At 34.5% G+C, this 25,335-nt stretch overlaps 1 non-coding gene across 1 annotated transcript; it reads right to left on the reverse strand.

Moving 5' to 3' along the window:
- Positions 1–24,651: 24,651 nt before the first annotated feature.
- On the reverse strand, positions 24,652–24,758 carry LOC127900202 (small nucleolar RNA R71). Its single transcript, XR_008052212.1, has one exon. It is a non-coding gene; the product is annotated as a small nucleolar RNA R71 (small nucleolar RNA).
- Between the last annotated feature and the right edge of the window lie 577 nt (positions 24,759–25,335).

Here is a 25,335-nt window from a genome sequence, read left to right on the forward strand (position 1 = left end):
ATCGAATGAGAAAAAATCAACACGTCATCAATATAAACAATGGAAAACTCAGAATAAGGATTGTAAATGTCATTCATGATTCTTTGAAATTCTGAGGGTGCATTTTTCAAACCAAAAGGCATTACTGTCCATTCATATTGACCAAAAGGAACAGTAAATGCTGTTTTATAACGGTCTTTAGGATGAATTTGAATTTGCCAAAAACCAGACTTCATATCAAATTTTGAAAAAATTAGGGCAGAGCAAAGTTTTTGGAGCAAATCTTTTTTATTAGGTATTGGGTACCTAATCCATTTTAAGGCTTTATTCAAAGGTTTGTAGTTTATCACAAGTCTAGGTACACCTCTTTCAATTTCAGAATTTTTATTGACATAAAAGGCGGCACAAGACCATGGTGATCTGGACTTTACAATGAGACCTTTGGTCTCCAAATCTCTTATTTCATTTTTACAATGCTGCTCTAATTCCATATTCATTTGAATTGGACGGGCTCTAGTGGGTATCTGTTTTTCATTAAAGGAATTCTCATAAGGCAAATCTACCAAGTGTTGTTTTCTATTCCAAAAAGCAGATGGTAGGTCAGCACAAATTTCTTTTTCAATTAAGGCTTTAAAATCAGAAATCTTTCTTTGTATAAAACCATTTTGTAATTGACTCTCAATTTTTTGAAAATTTAAATCCTTTTGTAAATAAAACAAATCATCTTGTTTTGACTTTACAATGGCATTGATTTTGTTTTGGTAAACCGAGCAGGCTTTAACAATATTAAGGTTCCTTGTCTTTGGTTTTTCAATGAATGAAAAAACAAGTTCTTTGGATTTTGCTTTGAAATATATACCATCGTAATTGACAGCATAAGGGGTAATAAGATTTATAAAAGGGGTTCCTAAAATGATAGCATGGTGAATATCATTTGTGAGAACAAAAGTGGTTTTAAACTCAATTTTATTATTATAAATTGAGGCTTCAACTTTGGAAGTAACATTTAGCTTTGAATTGTTTGCAGCAGAGAGTCTTTCTTTTGTTTTCTCATGAAATCTCTTTGGAACAATGTCGTCTCTAATGCAATTTAAATCAGCACCAGTATCAAAAAGGGCAATGGCGTCCATTGCAAAATCATTTGAAAAAATTAGATTAATTTTAATCAAATATTTTCTAGTGGTGATTTGCTTTAAAACAAACAAGAAATCATTTGGAATGGACTCAATATTGTCAACTTTTTGCTCAAGTTCATCATCATTGTCTGATTCAACCTCTTTATCGGAAGTATCTTGCAACTGTTTTTGTAAAAGCAATTGAATAGTTGCGGAATCAGTTTTTTGTTTTTCTTTCAAATTCTTTATTTCAAGTTTAATATCCTTAATCTCCTTTTGAAGATCTTGGATATTAGGAGTAGACTTTTTTGTTTTCTTCTTGTCTAAAATCTCAGTAAGATCATAGGAATTCTTTTTGACAATAGGAATTTTGGAAGATGAAGAAGCTTCTGTTTTGTTTGAATCCATGGTTTTCAAAAGTTTATCAAGATACTCCTTTTGAAGATTTGGATCAGAAATATGCTTTACAAGTTCAAGAAAAATCTCTTGGTCTTTAGTCAAAACATTGATTTTCTTTAAATAGGAGTCAGAATCAGAATCACTACTGCTAGATGCAGAGTTATCTGAATCAAGTAACTCATCGACTTGAAGGGGGTCATCATCTCCCGACCAGGAAGATTCGGTATCTGAAGACTCGACCAGAAGGGGGGCAATTTTTAAAAGAGTATCGTCCTCGAGACCGAGCTCTTGGAGTCTCCTGTTCATTTTACAAAATCGTGCAGTATGACCTTTCATACCACATTTGAAACAGGTAGCTTCTTTGAAATTGAATGGGGTTTTGGGTTTGACTTTAAACTCTTTCTTTTTAGAAAAACTATGTTTCTTATAAGGCCGTGAAGGTTTCTTATAAGGAAGTTTTCTAAAATCACGAAAGGGTTTCCTATAGCTTTTAGACTTGTAATGTTTTTTGTAAGGTTTTGAAGAACACTTACCATTACAGTCTTTGGAGGTGGAAGCTTTGAAGGGGTCATAGTTGAATTGCTTACAGAACCCGCCTAATTCTTGCTTAGATTGCCTAAGCTCTTGTTTCAGACGTTTCTGAAGTTTCAAGTCTTGACAGATCTTTAAACCTTCCTTATTGACAAAACTAACAAGTTCACCATAGGTGAGCTCATCATAAGGAATACGATTATCAAAAAGGGTTTTGATAGAATTTCTTACCTTTTCTCCTAAAAGAGTAGGTAAACCTGCAAGGAATTTTTCCTTCCAAGTCACATGATTTGCATCATCTCTTAGGAAAATTCTGGTGAAGAAAGTGGTTTTGTAATCATTGAAATCACTAAGTTTCCTACACCTCAAGTTATGTAGTAACTCAGCGTTTTTGTCTCTAAGGTGAGAAGGGTCACCTATGAAATTGAGGGAAATAGTTAATATCAGGGTAGCAACAGCATCTTCAATAGGGTTATTGAGCTCATCAAGAATGGGGACGCCATTCTCATCAATTTGGATGGCATTTAGGATGTCTAATTGCTGCAATTTGGTGAGAAGATGATCCCACCATCCTTTAAGTTGACCAGTAAAACCAGCAACCAAGATTTCTGCTATGGCTCTATCAGAAGTTCCTGATTGGGTTTTATAGGCGTTGGCTGCCATGGTCATTTGCTGCAATATTCCTAAAATGTTGTATTCTGACATTCCATCTATATTCCACTCATAGACAGAGGATGCATTATATCGGGCTTGATTTAATGCACTAGGCCTGTTGTCTATGGTCAAATCAGGTGGAGATTTGGAAGTGGGAAGAGCTAACTCCCAATGGATTTTATTGGCCTTTGGAACAGATTCTTCTGTAAAGGCTTCTAAGTCTGAAGAGGCAATAGAAACTTGGTCTTGGTCTAGTACTCCAATCCTGCTCGATTGGGGGGTATCAATCTTGCTGGATTGAGGAGTATCAGGAGCTATTTGGACTTTACTAGATGAGGAAGAAGCAGCTTCTATCCTATCTAGTTGTTCTCTAATGGCTTTGGCAAAGTCAGACTTTGATTCTTGTACCAGCTTTTGACTAGTTTTCGAAACCTGGAAGGGTTTGAAAATAGGTTCCTTAAGCTTTTTATCAGAATCTGATTTTGATGGAACAGGTTTTAGACTAGGAGAAATAGAAATGGTTGACTGTTGAAATTGGTTTTCTAACCTAGTCAACTGTTTTCCTAAAGTATTTAAGTTAGTATTACAGAAATTATTCTGTTGAATAATACTACTTAAATTTGCTTCAGAATCATTTGGCTTTGGAATTTTGTAGGGTGAAGCTCTAACTTCGACTGGAGGTTCACCATGATCTATGGTTATGCTCCGAAGAGGAGGGTGCTCGGAATCGACTGTTCTATTACTATCGAAGAGTTTCCACTCAGTGGTTTTCTTTCTAATAGTAATAGGGTTTGACTCTTTGAAAGGATAGGAAATGTTGTTTTGGGAAGAATATATCTCGAACCAATAAAAAAACAATATATGAACTTGATGAAGGTTTACAAATTCATAATAAGTTTGTTGGATTTCCTTCCTTTGATTTAAAAAATGCTCAAAAAACCAAAGTCTTTTTTCTTTATTTTCAGCTGAATAAAAATCATTGTGCAGCATGCTTTTATCTATCTCAAAATGCTTTTCAATGACATTAATTACATTCTCTGTGACAGCAGAAAATGTAGGAGAAGTTGGAGGAGAAGGTTCCTTCTCTTCCTGTCTTTGTTCATGTTGACTACTGGTATATATGGGATGTGGTACTTTAGTAGTATAGTCAACAGAACTAATGGAGGAACTAGGTAAATCTGATGTGGAGAACCTAGTTTGACTTTGGAATGGACGATTTATGACAGAAGGGATTTTTGTAAATTTCCTTTCCATTGAAGGAATGCTTGGGCATGATGTTTTATAGGAGAATCTGGAAGAATTAGATCTCCTAAATGATAGTTTGACTTTACCATCAGAATACTGAGTCACATTTTGCAACTCTGTATTTGGCTCAAGTTGTTTTGGAATCGCCGGTGGGGCAGCTCCTTCAAGAATCCATTCCTCAGGAAGATTGACATCTTTCCATTGGATTGGTTTTGGAATTACCGTGTTTGCTTTAGACAAGTCAGTCTGTAAGAGAAGAGTCTCATCTCTTTTCGACTGGAATTTATGCTGGGTACTAAATGCAGTAATCATGGCTTTGTAAGAGATTTTGAAAATCAATGCAACAGGGATAGATCCCTCAATCATATGATAATTATGGGTTTTGATTTGCAAAATCATGCTTTTCAAAATATTTTTGTCTTTAAGAGAAAGAGTTATATTTGGGTAGCAATCAAATGAAATGGGACCTTTGCATAGACTAGATTCAATGCTACTTAGCAAAGAATCATCAAAAGAGATGAATCGACCATCTCTCAGAACAGCGAGGATAGAAGTATCCAAGCCTTCTTTGGTCAGGGGCTTTATTCCTATTTGGATAAGACCTATATGTATGTAATTGAAATTCTTTTCTTTTAATTTGTTCAAAGATTTTTCTGAAAACAAGTGAATTGTTTCAAAAAGCTTTGAAAGAGTTATATCACGTTCTTCAGTCTTTATAACATAATCATTTTTCCAGAAATCAAGCTTCTTGTTTTGTAAATCTTTTCTTTTGAAATCTTAGGAAGTTCCCAACAATCAATTGCTTTATCAAAGTTCTCAATAACAAACTCTTCAGAACTCACAACATGCTTTGAATCACTAGTCTTCCCGGAAGAAGAGCTAGAAAAGGACGATGATCTACAATGTAAAGGATTCATTTTCAGAACCCTATGTTCTATTTTTGGTTTGGTCAAAATGGCTACAGGTATGGTTTTACAGCCCTAAACGGTAAACTCAACCTTTGACGGGACTTACTACCAGTAAAAATTCACCACAAAACAAAACTTCAAAATAAAACACAAGATTTTAAAAATAAAACTTTAAACTGCTTTTCACTATCCTCCCCTTGGTTCTGATACCAGAAGGAAATAATAATAATAATAATAATAATAATTATTATTATTATTTTATTTTGCCGCATTATGCCTTCCGCATTCCTGTATGTTGAGTTTAGTTCACAAAAGTGTTGTTTAATACTACAGAAATAAATTAATTCTTTTAAGCTTATCTCATCAAAATGAATCAAAGAAAAAGTTCCGTTGAAGTTAATGATGTATATTAACTTTCTTCACTTATCTCATCTACGTATATTAACTTTCACCCAGTAGAGTCATTGAAAGTAGGGAGTGGCCGACCCAAAAAGTTATAAGAATAAAAGAAAAAATTATTTTGGGTTTCTAATTAGTTTCCGTTAAATTTGTTAAAGTAGCTTCCATAACATAAGAACTATAAAAGCCTACACTTTAATTAAAAAAAAAAAAACAGCCACTGACATTTTCTATTCTCTAAGATAGCATTAATTCTTCCAGTTTCTATATGTAGTAATAGTAAAGAAAATGTTTTCAGTAATGAAATTCATTAGAAATCATCTTTGGAATCAGATGGGAAATGAACGAACGAATGATAATTTATAAAATAATACATCTTATAGTATTAATAATTAATTTATTGCATAAAATTTTCAAAATATGAAAATGTGTCAAGAACAATTATAAATGTATTGGCAAATATTTTATATAATGAAAGCTTTGGTTTTCACATTTTACTATTATCTAATTCAGTTTCGGGTAAATTATTTTTCTGAATATACCACTCAAAGTAGTGAATTTTGTTGTACTTTTTTCATTTAATGAATTTTATTGTCTTTTAAAAAAAGGAAAAAGAAAAAAGAAAAAAAAAGAAAGCAGTGACTAATGATCTCCCAACTCTCAAGGATCAAAAAGTACCAAATTTAACAGCCGCCGCAAATGAAAACAAAATTTTCATTAAATAGCTATGAGTTTGAGTGAACCCTACAATTCATGTAAAAAAAATCACTTATTTTTAATTGCTGAATAGACTTTGCACAGAAATTGCAAAAATTGGTAGTTCGAAATTCCTCACTATTGAGGATCAGGCTACGGTGCAACTGTAGTACCGTGTCACAGTTGCATCCAGTTGTTGGATGCACTTAGATTGGTGGGGTCCACTGACATCCAACGGCTGGATGCAACTGTGGCATGGTACCACAGTTGCACCACAGGTTTCCCCCACTACTGATACCATATATATCACATCATTGAAAGTAGTGATTATTAGTGCCACAGTTGCACCACAGGTTTCTCCCACTACTGATACCATATATATCACATCATTGAAAGTAGTGATTATTACTATGGTCAAGTAAAATGAGATGGGAAATTGAAGAAAAGAGCTTGCAATTTGCAAGTTAAGTCATGCAAGTCCGAAAGCGATTGTCAAGAGACTAAAATGTCCCTTTAGCAATGTGCCGCTAAGTATACCCCCAAAAGAAGCAGGTTATTGTTAACATGAATATATTAATAATATTGATTTTGATGATAACAAACTTTAAATGGTTTTTTATAAAATGTTGGAGTTATTTCTAAAATAAACGAAAGCCTTATAATCATTCCAATTATATTCATAAAAGATGGACTTTCAAATTAGAAAATGACTCTCTGCAAAATCTGGTTTAGAATGTGATTCTGGAAATAAACGGTTAACCGATTAAAACCAGAGAGCAACATATTGCCTAAGCTCTAACCGATTAAAAAAAATGGAAAACACAAAAAGCTGGGAAGGCTACTGGAATTTAACGGCGAACCGTTTATTTAAACGGTTAACCGATAAAATTCAGAATTGAAGATAGTACTCATCTGGCACCGTTTAACAAAACTGGATAAGGCTAATTTGTTTTGCAGGTTACTGGAAACAAACGGCGAACCGTTTATTACAAACAGTTAACCGATAATTTCCAGAGAGGTCATTTCATGCAAATCCTTAACCGTTTAATGTAAACGGATAACTGATGTTCATCTTGCAGGTCTCTGAAATTTAATGGCGAAAGGTTAACCCTAAACGGCAAACTATTTATTTGAAAATTAGCCCAATGGTAACATTGACCAGATGACACCATTAACCGTTAATGTCTAACGGCGAACCGTTTGGGAGTAGACAGTCCATAACGGCTAGTTTTTTAGCTCTAGTTATAAATAAACTCATTCAAAATCAAACAAGATTGATCAAAACACGATCATTGAGCTTATATTCGAGAATACGATCTTCATAGAGCTTTAAAACACATTCTTGCTTCATCTATTCACACATTGGGCATTGATTTGTAATCTTAAATATTGTGTGAGAGAAAAATAATTTTTAATCTTTTACTTTGAGTGATTGTAAGTGTTGAGATACACTTGGGTTAAGAGATTGAGGATAATCTCTTGTTGTAAAGGTTCATTGACACCTTGGAAGTCAAGTGTAAGCATTTGAAGCCTCGAAGGCTTGCTTAGTGAAATCCTCAAGCCTGGAAAGCTTGGAGGCGTGGACGTAGGCGAGGTTAGCCGAACCACGTAAAAATCTCCATGTTTGAATCTCTCTTCCCTTATCTTTTTATATTTTAATTGATTTAATTGTTATTCCATTAAATTCATTTTAGATTTGCTTGATAATTTGTTTTAGAATCAAATAATTTTTAGAATCCCAATTCACCTCCCCTCTTGGGTTGCACATGTTCAGTGTTAGAAAATGTATATTTATAAATGAGAAAATCGTCATTTTACACTTCATTTTTTACTAACACCCTTACTTTTATATATTTAACCTTCTTGTCATTTAATTATGTGTGTTGTATTATAATTAAGTATTTTATGTATTTTAGGGGCATCATAGTCATTTCACAATGAATGAGAGATCAGATGGCAAAACGGACATCACTTGTGAACTCAGGACGGTCAAAAATCTTAGGAGGAACATAAAAGGAAAAATGACATTGTTCACATGTACGGTACTATTCATATGTACGGTACTGTCTACGTTACTGTTCACGACAATGTTCACATAGACGGATCGATGATGTGGCATTGACCGATGATGTGGCATTGACTGATGAGGTGTCACGATCCTGTTGAACTAAAATTCTTATGTACTGTTGATGGTGACGTGGCAGCATATCAGTGGATCAAAAATCTCGCGTACGGTACATGCATCACAAAGGATTATTTTCAACCAAACCGCGTCACTGTTCAACCCGGGTCAAACCGTGTTACTGTTCATCCGCGTGGTATGTTGATTGATGATGTGGCGTAATCCTAAGCATCCAAACTTTTTTTAATCCGATGACCACGATTTACTCAATGTATCTATAAAAAGAGGGCCTCCCCCCCTAATTTGATAGCTCTGAATCCATTTTTAGGATATATTTTCTGTAATTCCTTCTTCATCTTATATTTTCTACGTATTTTAATAAATTTTCATTTTGCCCCTAGTTCAATTATGAGTAGCTAATTTTCTTTCAACCTTGGGTTGAAAGTGAAGTCTCAACATGTGTCATGGGCTTTATTTGGTAAATTTATTTTCTCTTCCCCTCTAGCTTTTGTGGATGTTTTGACTTCTCGTCGACAAATAATAATAATTTTGTTTAGTACCGCCTTGGTTTCACTGGCTCTCTAATACAAGGTTATTATTATTTGGCACGATAAGCCCTTAGCACCATATTGATTAGAGTGTGGTTCATGAGGTGTTGATTCCCCCCTCATGATTTAATTGGTATTAATAAGGAATATTTAGCCCATGATGCATGTTGATACGGATCCAGATACCCAAGTACGTCACTTTAATATATTTCTATTCAATTTATTCTTGCCATTTAAATTCTAATTTTAGGATAATCTAAATAATTTTCACTGCAAATCCAACCACCCATTTAGAAAATTAATTCTACACACAATTAAAATCCACCTCCTCATGGGATCGATACTCGTCACCATTAATCTATTCTACAATAGATTCGTGCACTTGCGAGTTCAATAAAATTTGCACAACAACACACTTGTATTTCATTTGGTATCAGAGCTTGGTTCTCTTGTTAGGACTTAACTGTCTAGAGTAAAAGATCCATGGCAACCCAAAATGACTCAACTTTTAAGGAAGGACAGTCCACAACTAGACCATCGTTCTTTGACGGAAATGACTACCCATATTGAAAAACTAGGATGAGAATTTATTTACAAGCACTAAATTATGAAATTTGGGAAGTTGTATGTGATGGTCTATTTTTGCCCTTAAATAAAAATGAAGTCGGGGAAGATATTCCAAAACCTTCAAGGGAATGGAATGAATTGGAAAAGAGAAAAGTTTCTCTAAATTCCAAAGCTATGAATGCTTTATTTTGTGCACTTGATAAGAAAGAATTTCATCGAGTATCTAGTTGTGAAAGTGCAAATGAAATTTGGCACAAACTTGAACTAGTCTATGAAGGCACAAATCAAGTGAAAGAGTAAAATATTAGAAGGTACACTCGACAATATGAGTTGTTCCAAATGGAACAAAATGAGAGTGTGTACTCTATGTATACAAGATTTACGGACATAGTAAACACCCTAGGAGCCCTAGGAAAGGTCTTTTCAAATAGCGAGAAAGTTAAGAAAATCATTAGGTCACTTCTAAAAGAATGGAGACCTAAAAGAACCGCTATTGAAGAGGCCAAAGATTTAAATACTTTACCTGTTGATGATTTAATTGGTTCTCTCATTTCATATAAAGAAGATTTGGCCGCAGAAAAAGGGCATAAGGAGAAGAAGAAAAGCATTGCTCTCAAAGCTTCAAAATATGAGAGTGATGGGGAGAGTGAACCGGATGATGAAGAGCTGGCCATGCTAGCAAGGAGGTTCAGAAAATTCTTCAATAAAATCGGAGAGCGAAGAAATTTTAGAAACTTCAAGAACCAAAGGGAGAAGAAAGAGGTAATCATATACTATGAATGCAAGAAGCCTGGCCATATAAGATCGGAGTGCTCACTTATCAACAAACTCAAGAAGAAAGCCATGGTTACAACTTGGGATGATAGCGAGGAAGATTCAAGTGATGAAGAAGGGTTGCAAAAAGTATCAAACTTAGTGCTTATGGCAATAGGATGGGATAATGAGTTCAATGAGGTAAGTGATCCCACTTATGATGAATTGTATGATGCTTTTAAAGAATTGCATAATGAGTTGATGAAGATTGATAAAAAGAATGTATGTCTTAAAAAGGAAATGATAAAGCTTAAAAATGAAAATGAATCTCTAAATGTAAGAATTGCATGCCTAGAAGTAGAGAACAAAACATTGCATGATGAAATTGCATTATCAAATGAGAAACCTAACATCTCACATGAGCATTTAGAATCACACATGGATAATTTGAAAAATGAAAACCAAATGCTTAAGAAAAAGAGCAATGAGTTGAATGAGATTGTTTTGAAATTTACAAATAGGCAAAAGATGTTGGATAATATGCTTAACTCACAAAAATGTGTTTTTGATAAAGGAGGACTTGGGTATAAGCCTAACTTGAAGCAAAAGTATTATAAGAATTATTTTGTCAAAGCTACCTCCACAAGTGATCATAAGACTGTATGTCATTTTTGTAATCAAGATGGTCATATGAAAAATAGATGTCCAGTAAAAAGAAATGCATATTATGGTATGAAATGCATTTGGGTTCCAAAAGGAATCATTACTAACTCTCAAGGACCCAAAAAACTTTGGGTACGTAAAACTTGAGATTTTCTTTGTAGGGTTTGAAGAAGAAGAAAAATAAATGGTACTTGGACAGTGGTTGTTCAAGGCACATGACCAAAAACTATGCATGGTTCTCAAGCTTCACCAAAATTGAAAATAGTGGAGACGTATCTTTTGGAGACAACTCACAAGGAAAAATTCTTGGAATTGGAAATGTTGGTAAAGTTTTCTCAACTCTAATTGAGAATGTATGTTTGGTTGAGAACTTGAAACACAACTTAATTAGTATTAGTCAATTATGTGACAAATGTTATAAAGTTATCTTTGATAAATTTAGTTGTGTTATTGAGAATTCATGTGATGGTAAGATCTTATTTGTTAGGAATAGATGGGGTAATGTTTATATCATTGACATAGAATGTGCATCTACTCTTGATAAATGTTTTTCGGCATTGCATGATGATAGTTGGTTATGGTATAGAAGGTTAGGACATGCAAGTATGGATTTGATTTCAAAAATTTTAAAAAATGATTCAGTTAAAGGTCTTCAAAAAATTGGTTTTCAAAAAGATAAGATTTGTGAAGCTTGTCAATTTGGAAAACAAATCAAAACATCTTTCAAAAATAAAAATCATATTTCTACTTTAAAACCACTTCAACTTCTTCACATAGATTTATTTGGGCCTTCTAGATATGCTAGTCTAAATGGCAAATATTATGCATTTGTTATAGTGGATGATTATTCTAGATATACATGGGTATTATTCTTAGCTAATAAGGATGATGCTATTGATGCCTTTAAAGTGCTTTGTAAGAAAATTCAAAATGAAAAAGGGTATGGTATTGCATGCATTAGGAGTGATCATGCAGGAGAGTTTGAAAATCATGCATTTGAGACTTTTTGTAATGATTTTGGTATTAAGTATCAATTTTCATCACCTAGAACTCCACAACGAAATGGAGTTGTTGAGAGAAAGAATAGATCCATTCAAGAAATGGATAAGACTATGTTGAATGAAAATTCATTGCCTAAGTATTTTTGGGCCGAGGCCGTCAACACTGCTTGTTATGTTTTAAATCATGTGTTGATTAGACCTAACCTTAACAAAACTCCATATGAGCTTTGGAAACATGGAAAACCCAATATTGGTTATTTCCAAGTGTTTGGATGCAAATGTTTTATTTTAAACACAAAAGACAATCTTGGCAAATTTGATCCAAAATCTAATATTGGTATTTTTCTTGGATATTCAAACTCAAGAAAAGCTTATAGAGTTTATAACAAAAATACACTAGTTGTAGAAGAATCTATGCATGTTACATTTAATTAATCTAATCCATCCTCTACGGAGAAAGTTATTGTTGATAATGATGTAGATGAAGACTTACAAAAAGAATCATCAAAAGATAATCAAAAGGATGTGTCTCATGGGAATGAAGATGAGCAACATGAAGAAATGAATGTAGAGCAAAATGAAGGTACTTCTCAATCACTCCCCAAAGAGTGGGGGTATATTTCTTCTTACCCTAAAGATGTAATTTTAGGAGATCTCTCACAAGGTGTTACAACTAGATCATCACTTAGAAATACTTGTGAGCATAATACATTTATTTCTCACATTGAACGCAAATCCTTTGCGGATGCGGAAAATGATGAATCTTGGATTATGGCAATGCAAGAGGAGTTAAATCAATTTGAAAGAAACAATGTGTGGGAATTAGTTCCTAAACCGGAACATCAATCCGTTATAGGTACTAAATGGATATTTAGAAATAAGATGGATGAATCCGGTGTGGTTGTAAGGAATAAAGCTAGATTAGTGGCTCAAGGTTACAACCAAGAAGAAGGAATTGATTTTGATGAAACATTTGCCCCCGTAGCTAGACTAGAATCAATTAGAATGTTGTTTGCATTTGCATGTCATAAAGATTTCATTTTATTTCAAATGGATGTGAAAAGTACTTTTTTGAATGGTTTTATAATGGAAGAAGTGTATGTAAAACAAACCCCTGATTTTGAAAACGAAAAATTTCCAAATCATGTTTATAAGTTATTTAAAGCCTTGTATGACTTAAAACAAGCACCTAGAGCATGGTATGATAGGCTTAAGAATTTCTTGTTAGAAAATAATTTTTCAATGGGTAAAGTGGATACTGCTCTCTTTGTCAAACATAAGGACAAAGACATACTTGTTGTTCAAATTTATGTTGATGATATTATTTTTGGTTCTACTAATGAATTGTTGTGTAAAGAATTTTCATCTTGCATGAGTAATGAATTTGAAATGAGTATGATGAGAGAGTTGAAGTACTTCCTTGGTCTGCAAATAAAATAAAATGAGGAAGAAATTTTCATAAATCAAGCCAAGCATGTAAAAGATCTACTCAAAAGATTCGGCATTGATGACTCAAAGACCAAAAACACTTCAATGAGCACAACAACCAAACTTGATAAGGATGAAAAAGGCAAAGAAGTGGATATCAAAATGTATCGAGGTATGATCGGGTCTTTACTTTATTTAACTGCAAGTAGACCCGATATCATGTTTAGTGTATGTTTGTGCACAAGATTTAAATCATGTCCCAAGGAATCCCATTTGCTTGCTGTTAAAAGAATTTTCCGTTATTTAAGTGGAACCATAGATATTGGCCTTTGGTATCCTAGGAGAACTCATATAGATTTAACATGTTATTCGGATGCGGATTTTGCCGGTTATAAAGTTGATAAGAAAAGCACTAGTGGAACATGCTATATCCTAGGTCACTCACTTGTTTCATGGTTCAGCAAGAAACAAAATTCTGTTGCACTCTCAACTACCGAGGCTGAATATATAGCTGCAGGAAGTTGTTGTGCACAAGCTCTTTGGATGAAATAAACACTTAGAGACTATGGTATTAACCTAGAACAAATTCCGGTTAAGTGTGATAATACTAGTGCTATAAATCTTTCAAAGAATCCCATTCAACACTCTCGAACCAAGCATATAGAAATAATACATCATTTCTTGAGAGATCATGATCAAAAGGGGAATATTGCAATAGAGTTTATTTCTACAGAAAAACAACTCGCCGATATTTTTACCAAACCTCTTGGCGAAGAACAATTTTCAAAAATTCGGCATAAACTTGGGTTGATGAAATTTTCGCATTAACGTCTCTATTCGTGCTATTGAGTGTATTGAATTGATTGACTTATTAGTGATTTGATGATTTAATATTTATGAAATGCTTAAGCTTGATATTCAAATGATGTGTTTGTTTTGTTAATTCTTGATTGATTATATGAATTCATTGCTTGAATACATGTTCATGAATCATGCATTAAAATGGCTCATAAAACATTTTTAAATCCATTAAATGATCTTGGAATGTATTATTTGCTGGCAAAAAATTAAATCAAATGTGCGAAATTATAGATAAAATAAACGGTTAACCGTTTCCAATAAACGATGTACTGTTTTATTCCAGAAACTAGATTATGATGTCTGCCTTTTAACCCTTTTACCGTTTGATGCAATCGGTAAACCGTTTAAAAACAGAGAGCTCTCTAGAAGTTACTCCTTAGCCGTTAAGAGATTAACCTTTCACCGTTTCCCATTCCTTAGCCTCTGGAAATTACCTTTTAACCATTTAAATAAACGGTTAATCGTTTTTGTGAATATAAAACTGTTCAAATGTTTTTCTTCTTCTTCTCCAGTTGTCCTTTCACCATTTTGGCCATTGCTGCGCAGCCGAAGCTTCCTCTTCCCTCAAACCTTCATTTTTCTTGTTTTTCTTGCCAAATCAAACCTATAACATCATTTCTTATCACCTTTAGAACACTTTCACCGATTCAAATCTTCAAATCAAGCCCAAAATCGAAAAATCCCAAATCCAAACCCTAAGTGCAGTCGCTCGGGTTTCTTCAATTTTTACCTAATTCTTGCCCTTCTTCAACCAAATTGAGCCTCAAAATCACATCATTTACTCATTCCTAAACAAATAATCGGTTCGTCTTCTTCTCCTCACATCTCTCTCAAAAATTTCAAACTTCCTTACTTTTCACCATGGCTGAGCCCCCTTGGAGAAATCTCAGGAGAAAATCTGTGCCTCCAAGGAATCCTATACCACTACGGGGAGTCTCTGAATTTGAAAGAATTCATTTCCCCATGCCTTCCTTGGCCAAGCAGTTTGAGGATCGCTTCAATGGTAGAAAGGTACTTGACTCTTTCTATGTTGAAATAGATGATTTCAGTACCTTAGTTGTATGTGGTAGAAGCATTAGGGATATGCTTCAGCCTTGGGAGTCTGCCATTGACTTTGATGACCGAGTTTATCCCAATTTAGTGCGAGTCTTTTATTCGAACATGGAAATCTCCGCAACTCGCCTAGATATGATAGTTACTCAAGTCGGCTGTGTGCCTATAGAATTTGATGATGAGGACCTAAATGGCTTTCTAGGTATCTCTAGTGAGGGTTATGAAATTTATACCTCTAGAAAAGCCCTTTCTTTTGACGGTTTTAGTCATGTTGATGGAGTCCGTAATATTTGTCACCGTCGAGACTTGTCTAATGAGATCTGTAATCTACCTTTTTGGTCTCAACTTTTACCTCTCTAAGTTCGCATTCTTCACACTATTTTACAGAACATAGTGACACCTAGGAAGTGTCACTCGGATGAGGTTACGAGGTTGGATGTTGGCCTATTAGATAGCCTCATTCAGGTCGTCCCATTAACCTCGGCTATGTTATTGTGCGGCACATGTTGAATACTCCCGCAGTTAACCACCGCTTGCTTCCATATGGCAGTATCATTACTAAGATACTGCGACACTTTGAGGTGCCTCTTCTCGATACCGGTTATATGGAGACTAGACGGATTGGTCCTGAGGCCATGACTAGTATCAGTTTTTCTTGGAAGAATGGAGAGTGGATAAAGACTAAAAACTCCAAAAATCGGGATACCTTGATTGCTCCAGAGGACAATCGGATGCTCAACGATGTCTATCCTCCCGATAAGCTTTCAGATTTTAGATTAGGAGCTCATCTTCATCGTCCGCGTCGCTGTTTTGTCCCCCGGCCTCCAGTTGACTCTGACTCTAAGGAGCGTGCGATGGATGCTGACATTCCCTCCTTTTCCGAGCCACCTCTAGCTCCCGAGCAGCCTCATGTTCCTGAGCTATTTGCTGTTCCTGAGCAGCCCTCTGCTTCTGAGCCACCTCCAGCTCCAGTTCAGCCCCCTACTTCGGGCGTTATGCAGTAGTTGGTTGCTGATGTTCGTAGGATTTTGGAGCGGCAGTAGCTGATTATCGATTGTTTGGACACTTTCTCCCGTGACCATCAGCAATTACGTTCTGATTTTCAGACCTTGCAGCAGCAGAGCATTGATCAACAACTTGAGCTTATCGCTGGACAGCGCACTCTTCTTCGCTATTTCGGTTATGATCCGGGGAGCACATCTTCTCTACCTCCATAGTTTCTGAGTTCTATTTTCGCACATACATTTCATATTTTGTTTTTTTGTGTGTTGTTATTTATATTTTTTATATACACTGCTACCTCTATATGATCTTGATGGATTTTGATGACATGTTTTTGTGATGTTCTTGATGTTGGATGACTTGATATTGGCTGATTTGATATTGGTTGATGGAGTTGTTGGTTTCTTGGTAAATGGAGTTGTTGTTTGTTGGATGATGGAGTTGTTGCTACTATATTTTGGAAGTGTTTTTAAAATCTCATCTTGTATTAGTGGTTTTGTTCCTTTTTAAGGGGAAACTCTGCTAAAATTTTCGCTCGCCAAAACTGGGTAACTTCTTTCTTTAACGGATTTACATTTTTCTTTTCTCTCTTTTCTTTTTGATGATGAAGGGGGAGATAATTATGGGGAGATTTAAAATGAATTTAAACATGTTTTATTGAGCAAAAATCTTTTTATTGGACATTTCTTAATTTGGCCATACATTTAGGGAGAGCTTTTATTAAGGGGGAGCAAAATATTGATTGAAGTTTGTCACCATCAAAAAGGGGGAGATTGTTAACATGAATATGTTAATAATATTGATTTTGATGATTATAAACTGTAAATGGTTTTTTATAAAATGTTGGAGCTATTTCTAAAATAAACGAAAGCCTTATAATCATTCCAATTATATTAATAAAAGATGGACTTTCAAATTAGAAAATGATTCTCTGCAAAATTTAGTTTAAAATATGATTTTGAAAATAAACGGTGAACCGTTTTCTTTTAAACGGTTAATCAATTAAAACCAGAGAGCAACATATTGCCTAAGCTCTAACCGATTAAGAAAAACGGAAAACACAAAAAGCCGGAAAGGCTACTGGAATTTAACGGTGAACCGTTTATTTAAACGGTTAACCAATAAAATCCAGAATTGAAGATTGTACTTATTTGGCACCGTTTAACAAAACCGGATAAGGCCAATTTGTTTTGCAGGTTACTGGAAACAAACGGCGAACCGTTTATTACAAACGGTTAACCGATAATTTCCAGAGAGGTCATTTCATGTAAATCCTTAACCGTTTAATGTAAATGGATAACTGATGTTCATCTTGCAGGTCTCTGGAATTTAACGGCGAAAGGTTAACCCTAAATGGCAAACCGTTTATTTGAAAATTAGCCCAACAGTAACATTGACCAGATGAAACGGTTAACCGTTAATGTCTAACGACGAACCATTTGCCAGCAGACAGTCTATAACGGCTAGTTTTTTAGCTCCGGTTATAAATAAGGTCATTCAAAATCAAACAAGATTGATCACAACACGACCATTGAACCTATATTCGAGAATACAATCTTCATAGAGCTTTAAAACACATTATTGCTTCATCTATTCACACATTGGACATTGATTTGTAATATTAAATATTGTGTGAGAGAAAAATAATTTTTAATCTTTTACTTTGAGTGATTGGAGTGATTGTAAGTGTTGGGATACACTTGGGTTAAGAGATTGGGGATAATCTCTTGTTGTAAAGGTTCATTGACACCTTAGAAGTCAAGTGTAAGCATTTGAAACCTTGGAGGCTTACTTAGTGAAATCCTCAAGCCCGGAAAGCTTGGAGGCATGGACGTAGGCGAGGTTGGCCGAACCACGTAAAAATCTCCGTGTTTGAATCTCTCTTCCCTTATCTTTTTATATTATAATTGATTTAATTGTTATTCCATTAAATTCATTTTAGATTTGCTTGATAAGTTGTTTTAGAATCAAATAATTTTTAGAATCCCAATTCACCCTCCCTCTTGGGTTGCACACTTGTGTTTCAGTTATTAACCTCTAAATAATGCTATTTAGAACCAATTGGTAAGAAGTCAATGATTTCGTTTTTTCATAAACATCATAGCTGTGGAAAGAAAAAAAAAAGCACTTATGAAATTTACATTATTATTTTTGTTTACGGAAAATGGCAAAGATTCCTTCTATTTATCTCTTAAAACTTGGAAAAGAATATTTAGACCTTTCAGATTTGCTTGAATGTATATATAGTCATGTAGACCCTCACAAAAATAATATGTATTTGAACCAAATGCCCAAATACATTTATCAAAATATTTAATATTAGAAAATTATTTTATTAAATTTTCCATAATTTTGTCTCAAGAACAGTTTGGGCATGAGTATTAAATTTTACATTCTTTTTTTTTTTTGTGCATTAGGCCTTTTGCGTTCCAGTATGTGGCTTAGTTCATAAGAGTGTTGTTCAATGGAAAAGATTTTACTACATAAATAAATTAACTTCTTTTAAGCTTATCCTATCAGAATGAATCAATGAAAAAGGTTCCATTGAAGTTAATGATGTGTGTTAACTTTCTTTACCTATTCCGCACAATGTATTGCATTCGGTTCAATTGTTGGTAGCACATCTCTAATGGTTTGAGGCTCATGTATTTGTAGGTGAAAGTTTTCATGTACAAGTACTCTATTCATTGATTGTTTATCTTAGTTTGGAGGACTATTACACTTTTTGTAATTTATGTTACCTTCTTTTCTGAAATAACAATTGGATTTAGTAACTCACGGTTTTGATGAAGATTCTTCATATTCAACTGATATTTGGATTAATCTTTTCTTAAGTTTCTGTTAGATGGGTGGGTCGCCCATGATGGGCCAACCCAACCCGATCCGCATATGGTAAACTGAAAGGAATTTGGATTTATTACAAATAAATGTAGGTAATTAAAAACAAAAAATTAACAGTTTAATTAATTTTTCTAAAAATACTGTTCACATTTACTGTTTATTATTACTGTTCATGATTACTGTTCATCTGCGTCAAAAATATTAATTTTTCAAAACATAGTAAAATGTAGAAAATAAATGACACGGAGATTTTTACATGGTTCGGATTAGTCAATCCTACATCTACGAGGTCATGCCCAGATGAAAAGTAATTCACTAAGTTGAGATGTTACAATCTATGGATTTACCAAACTTAAGACTCTCACATACAATTTATCACCATAAAGTTTACTCAACCTTAGACTGAATCTGCTTCTCTAGAATAATTGCTATCCCTCTTGATCCACGATCCTCAAGGCACTTCATAAAGTGATTAATAGCAATTCTTCAATTCTTCAACGTCTAGTGATACAAGATCCACATAAACTCTCCACAGAGATGAAAAGAAGATAAGAAAATAAATCAACACAATATTATGCGCCAAATCTGGATTCTCTAGGGAGGAGGCCGAATTTTGCTTCTCTACTTTATGCTATGTGTTGTGCGATCGAACTTCAATTGTGAAATACCTCTCTTTATATAGGGACTAGAGTTTTACAAAAATAGCAAGTCTTAAAAGACTTGGATTCTTTCCAAATAAGAGTTTCTTTCCTCTTATAATTTCAATGAATCTGAATACGAATAAATCTGATCTTCTTACCTTACTTGTCTCCCAAGAAATATCTAGAGCATTTAATGACTTCCTGTTTGAACAAACTTCTTGCTCTAAATAGATCTCATGAGCCAATTATAGAATCCCACCATTAATTTGTTAACATTTATGTATTGATAATGTTGATTTTGATGATAACAAACAAAATTAAGAATGATTAACCTTTTAAAAGCTCAAGTTATTTTTCATGCTTTTTAAATAAATCATTCTCTTCATATTATATAGGTTTTATATTTAATGAAAAATGATTTTATAAAATTGGTTGTTTTTCAAGTTTATGGTCTAATTGAAAGTATTGATTGAAATTATGAAAATGGACTTGTTTGAAAAGTTTCATAAAGTTCTGGGCCATAATTTTATTATTGAAAGTGCCATAGTTTTATTATTGAAAGTTTTAAGGTAAAAATATAATTTTAGAAAATAGTTTACTGTAGCAATCACTGTAGCAATTATTGTAGCAAACGACTAACTGTCATCTTGATAAGGTCTAGCCGACATCGAGCAGAATTGAAGAGTAGCCTTTGGACAATAATAGCGATCCGACATTTTGAAAACGGTGATCCCACAATTTGAAATTCTGTCCAACGGTAACTTAGACCAGTCAAAACGATGATTCGACTTCGAGTTAACGATGATCCGACTTCAAGCAGAAAGTAAATAGCGGCTAGTTTTTAGCTCCAATTATAAATAAGCTCAATCAAATTCAAACAAGGGTGGATCACAACATTATCATTGAGCTTGTAATCGAGAATACAACATTCATTGAGCTTTAAATTCGTTTTTGATTCATTTATTCACACATTGAGCATAGATTTGTAATCATATATTTTGTGTGAGAAAAAATACATTTGTAATATTTGTTTTGAGTGATTGTAAGTGTTGGGATACACTTGGGTTAAGAGATTGGGGATAATCTCTTGGTGTAAAAGTTGATTGACACATGTGAAGTCAATTGTAAGTGTTCTTGAAGCCTTAGGAGGTTTGGATAGTGAAATCCTCAAGCCGGGTGAGCTTGGAGGCGTGGACGTAGGCGGGGATTGCCGAACCACGTAAAAATCATATTGTTTGCTCTCTCTTCGCTTACTTTTTTACTATTATACTTTATTAAATTTATTGTTTTTTATTTCATTAAGGGAATAGATTGAATTGTTGTGCGAATTGTATTGCATAAGTTTTAAAATCCCAATTCACCCCTTTCTTGGGTTGCTTATGAAGAGTTTGGAGTGACAGATTTGCTAAAGATCAACTCCAAATGATTGCCAAGATCACGAATCAAACAACCAAGATGCAGAAAGAACCAACCTCAGAACAAATCACTGAGAAACTTTAGAACTCAAAAAAAGAACTTAGAAAACTAGCAGCAAAGACAAACGAATTAACGTGGTCCAGCTAGCTTTCACTAACTTACATCCATGGGAAAAATCAGGGCCAAGTTTATTAATTTATCAAAGACAATTACAGAGAATTTCTAGAGCTAATAACAGAGTCTTTCTTGAAGCTTTCTCATAAGGCTTCTAAACACTCAATAGCTCTCACGCACACCCTTTCCTATTGCACAAGAATCAGTTGTTTATAATAGCTTCTTCAACAAACCAGAATGAACCCAGAAACTCACGTGATTGGCATGCGCTATAACAGATTCATAACGACCTTGAGCAGCTTATTCGAGCACGTGATTCTCTCGTGCTTTACTTAAACCCAAAACGACGTTCATCTTAGTCATTCCAGAGATAAGAGAATGTTGCTCTTCAAAACACAATACCAGCTAGTCGTTTCAAACATCTAGATTTGCTTCACAACACAACAATTCTCCACATTGAGCAAATCACCTTTGACCATGATTTTACCAACTTGAATATTCGAGGAATTACTCAGTCCAGCTTTGTCCAAGCAACTCTTGAACTTAGCTGTAGGGACGACCTTAGTAAGCATGTCAGCTGGATTGTTGTCAGTGTGCACTTTCACCATACTAATCACACCTTTCGAAATTACATTTCTAATGAAATGCAACTTGATATCTATGTGCTTAGTTTTCTTATGGTGTGCTGGGTTCTTGCTCAGGTAGATTGCACTTGAGCTGTCACAGTGAACTTTAACAGTCTCTTGCTTTATTCCCAGTTCAGCTACCAAACCTTTTAGCCATAAGGCCTATTTGACAGCTTCTGTTGCAGCTGTATATTCAGCCTCTGTTGTTGACAAAGCAACAACATGCTGCAGGCTGCTTTCCAGTTGACTAGGCATCCATCTAGGAAAAACAAATAGCTTGTAAGAGACCTTCTCTTGTCTAAGTCCCTAGCAAAATCTGAATCAACAAAACCACAGAGTCCAACTTCCTTTCTAGATGATTTTCCATATACCAGACCATAACCATGAGTCCCTTTCAAATACCTTAGTACCCATTTTACAACCTTCCAGTGTTCTTTATCAGGTGAAGCCATAAACCTACTCACAACACTTAAGGCATGTGTCAAGTCAGGTCTTGTAAGTACCATTGCGTACATCATGCAACCAACAACACTTGCATAAGGAACTTTTATCATTTCACATCTTTCTTCATCTGTCCTGAGACATAGTGAACAAGATAGCTTGAAGTGAGATGCTAGAGGGGTCACTACCGATTTATTGCTTGACATCACAAATGATTCAAGTACCTTTTCCAAATACTTCCTCTGAGAAAGAATCATGGTATTATTCCTTCTGTTCCTTATAATTTCCATACCCAATATCTTTTTAGTTGGGCCCAAATCCTTCATATCAAATTCTGAATTGAGCAGCTGCTTCAAGGCTTCAATATCCTCTCTTTCACTACAAGCAATCAGCATGTCATCTACATATAATAACAGATATATGTAGTTGCCTAATTTTACCATTTTGTAGTAGACACACTGATAACTCTATGAAATGAGAGTTATCATGGCGCTTTTAGACTTAAATCAATACTACTTAGAGAGTAAATTATGTGTTTCTATTGCATTTTTGTTACATTTTGCACAAATAATCATTTTAGTCAATCTTAATAAGTTTTGCTCGATTTAAAGTAATTTGTGCTTAAATTGTGTGCATAATTGTAGGTTTCCATAAGCTTATAATTCATGGAAGGAATGTTGATGCAATAGGCTTGCAAAAATGAGGAAGAACTTAGCTACAAAAGAATTTAAACAAATCTGGAACAGTGTAGTTGCTGTAGCCGTTGCTGGAGCAACATTGCTATAGCCGTTGCTGTAGTAATCTTGGAACAACGACAGAGAAAATTCCATGCGGTATACTTACATAATTGTGATTAGTAGTTTTCTAATCTGATTTATGCATGTCCTAGGCTTCCGTTTACCCTAATTTTCAACTATAAAAGAAGCACACATCATAAGGAACAAGAAGGGCTGTCACCCAAGGGGAAAAACACAAAGAAACAAAAGAAAAACAAGATTCAAGAGAGAGATTTAGGGCTGCACAAGAGGAAAATTGCAGAGATCAATTGAGAGCTCAATCCTTCTTATCCTTCTCTTATTTTTCGTGTTTTCTATTTATTCATGGGGACATGTTTTATGGCCGAAACCTTGTTCTTTATTTTTCTTTTGTAAATCATGAACTAAATTTATTTGTAATTGAGTGATAAACAATCTTAATGGTTTATTAACTGGAAATATGTGTTGTTGCATGTTTACTGTAGCAGTTTGTTTTGATAGTATTTATTTTGTTCGTTATTTCGGTTGATCACCCATTTAATGATATTAGCTAATGAAGAGCCGCAAAAGGGCCTATCTTAGTGGAACATATCAGAACAATACTTGATCTTAAATTGAGTTTTCCGGATTGAGTTTTACTTGAGTCCCAAAAGGGTCATACTTGATTTAAGATTAGTGATGAACTAGACATAAGGATTCACTTTGTAGGGTAAATAGAATCTAAGCGTGTAATGCTATATTTTATGTTGGCATAGCAACTGATCACTGTTAGGTTACATATAAATATAAGATATCCAACATGCGACGGCTGAGGATAAATAAGGATTCTGCCCAGTGCTGTAGCAACCGAGCCAAACATTAGAAAAATAGTCAAGACCATTAAGAGAGTTTATTCACTCAACTACTCTATATTCTCATTGTTTTTATCCTTGAGTTTGACGTGATAATCTACTTTGTTGCATTTTATTTATTGTGTTTTTATTTTAATTAGTAAATTAGTTTAATCAATTATTTATCTTAATTTAGACACAAAATCTGCACTGTTAAGATTGCTGTAGCAAGTCTAATAACATCAATCCATGTGGAGACGATCTTGAATACTCATCACTTTATTACTTGTTGTGTACACTTACACATTGACACCAATAGCATTAGTATTTATACATCAATAAGTTTTTGGCGCCGTTGCCGGGGATTGATTGTTCATTATGATTTGTGAAATTAGTTTTAACGGTGCTAATTTTTAGTTTTATTTTGATTTGTTTATTTTGTTGACATAGGTGATCTGGCAACCCTTGCATGCACAAATATAAATCTGTTGAATTCCAGTTTGATTTAGAAATTGAAAGAACCGCAAGGAGATTGAGAAGAGAGCGTCGGGAATTACAAGCTGCTGTAGCAATGGATGACTTGCAAGATATGAGAAACTTGAACCCTAGAGAGGAGGTACAACCAGTCAATGTACATGAAGGTTGAATGGACAACATGTTGAAGGGCAATCAGGGACCAACAACGTTATTCACATGGCAAACAATAGAGATAGAGCCATTCGAGACTATGCAGTGTTGACTCCTCAGGCCATACATCCGGGAATAGTTAGACCCGACGTTCAAGCTGACAATTTGGAACTCAAACCCGTGATGTTTCAGATGTTTTAAATAATGGGGCAATTTCTGAAGATCCTTATCTACACCTTAAGTTATTTTTGGAAGTAAGTGATACTTTCAAGATTGCTGGAGCATCGCAGGAAGTATTGAGACTCAGACTTTTCTCGTTTTCTTTGAGAGACTGAGCAAGAGTATGGTTGAATTCTCTACCACCAGATTCTATCACTATATGGAATGATTTAGTTGATAAATTTTTATGAAATACTTCCCGCCAATCAAGAATGCAAAGTTGAGGAACGAGATCATATCTTTCCATCAACTTGAAGATGAGAGCTTGTGTGATGCATGGGAGAGATTTAAGGAGTTACTCAGAAGATGTCCTCATCATGGTATTCCTTGCTGCATACAGTTGGAAATTTTCTATAATGGTCTCAACCCAAGCACTAGATTGATGGTGGACGCTTCAGCAAATGGGGCCTTGTTATCTAAGTCTTACAATGAGGCTTATGAAATTTTGGAGAGAATAGCCAACAATAACTATCAATGGCCATCAATCAGACAAGCTGCAGTAAGAGGTACAGTAGGAGTTCATAACGTAGATGCTTTGATAGCATTGTCAGCTTAAGTAACTTCATTAACAAACATGGTGAAAGCTATGACCATTGCTCTAGCAAGTGTCAACCTAGTTGCCGAGGTCTCTTGTGTTTATTGTGGAAAAAGACACTTATTTGATAATTGTCCTGGGAATTCAGTTTCAGTCAATTATGTTGGCAACTTCATTAGACAAAACTAGGACAATCTATATTCAAACACTTACAACCCTGGATGGAGACAACATCTAAACTTTTCATGGAACAATTAGAATCAGTCTGCTACAGCATTCAGTGGACAGAACATACTTGCTCAGTCTAGTGGATTTTATCAGTAAAATCAAGAGCAAAGAAGCATCAACAATAATCAACTCAGCTCC

Source organism: Citrus sinensis, chromosome 9, assembly GCF_022201045.2.
Source record: "Citrus sinensis cultivar Valencia sweet orange chromosome 9, DVS_A1.0, whole genome shotgun sequence".
NCBI classification, from domain to species: Eukaryota; Viridiplantae; Streptophyta; class Magnoliopsida; order Sapindales; family Rutaceae; genus Citrus; species Citrus sinensis.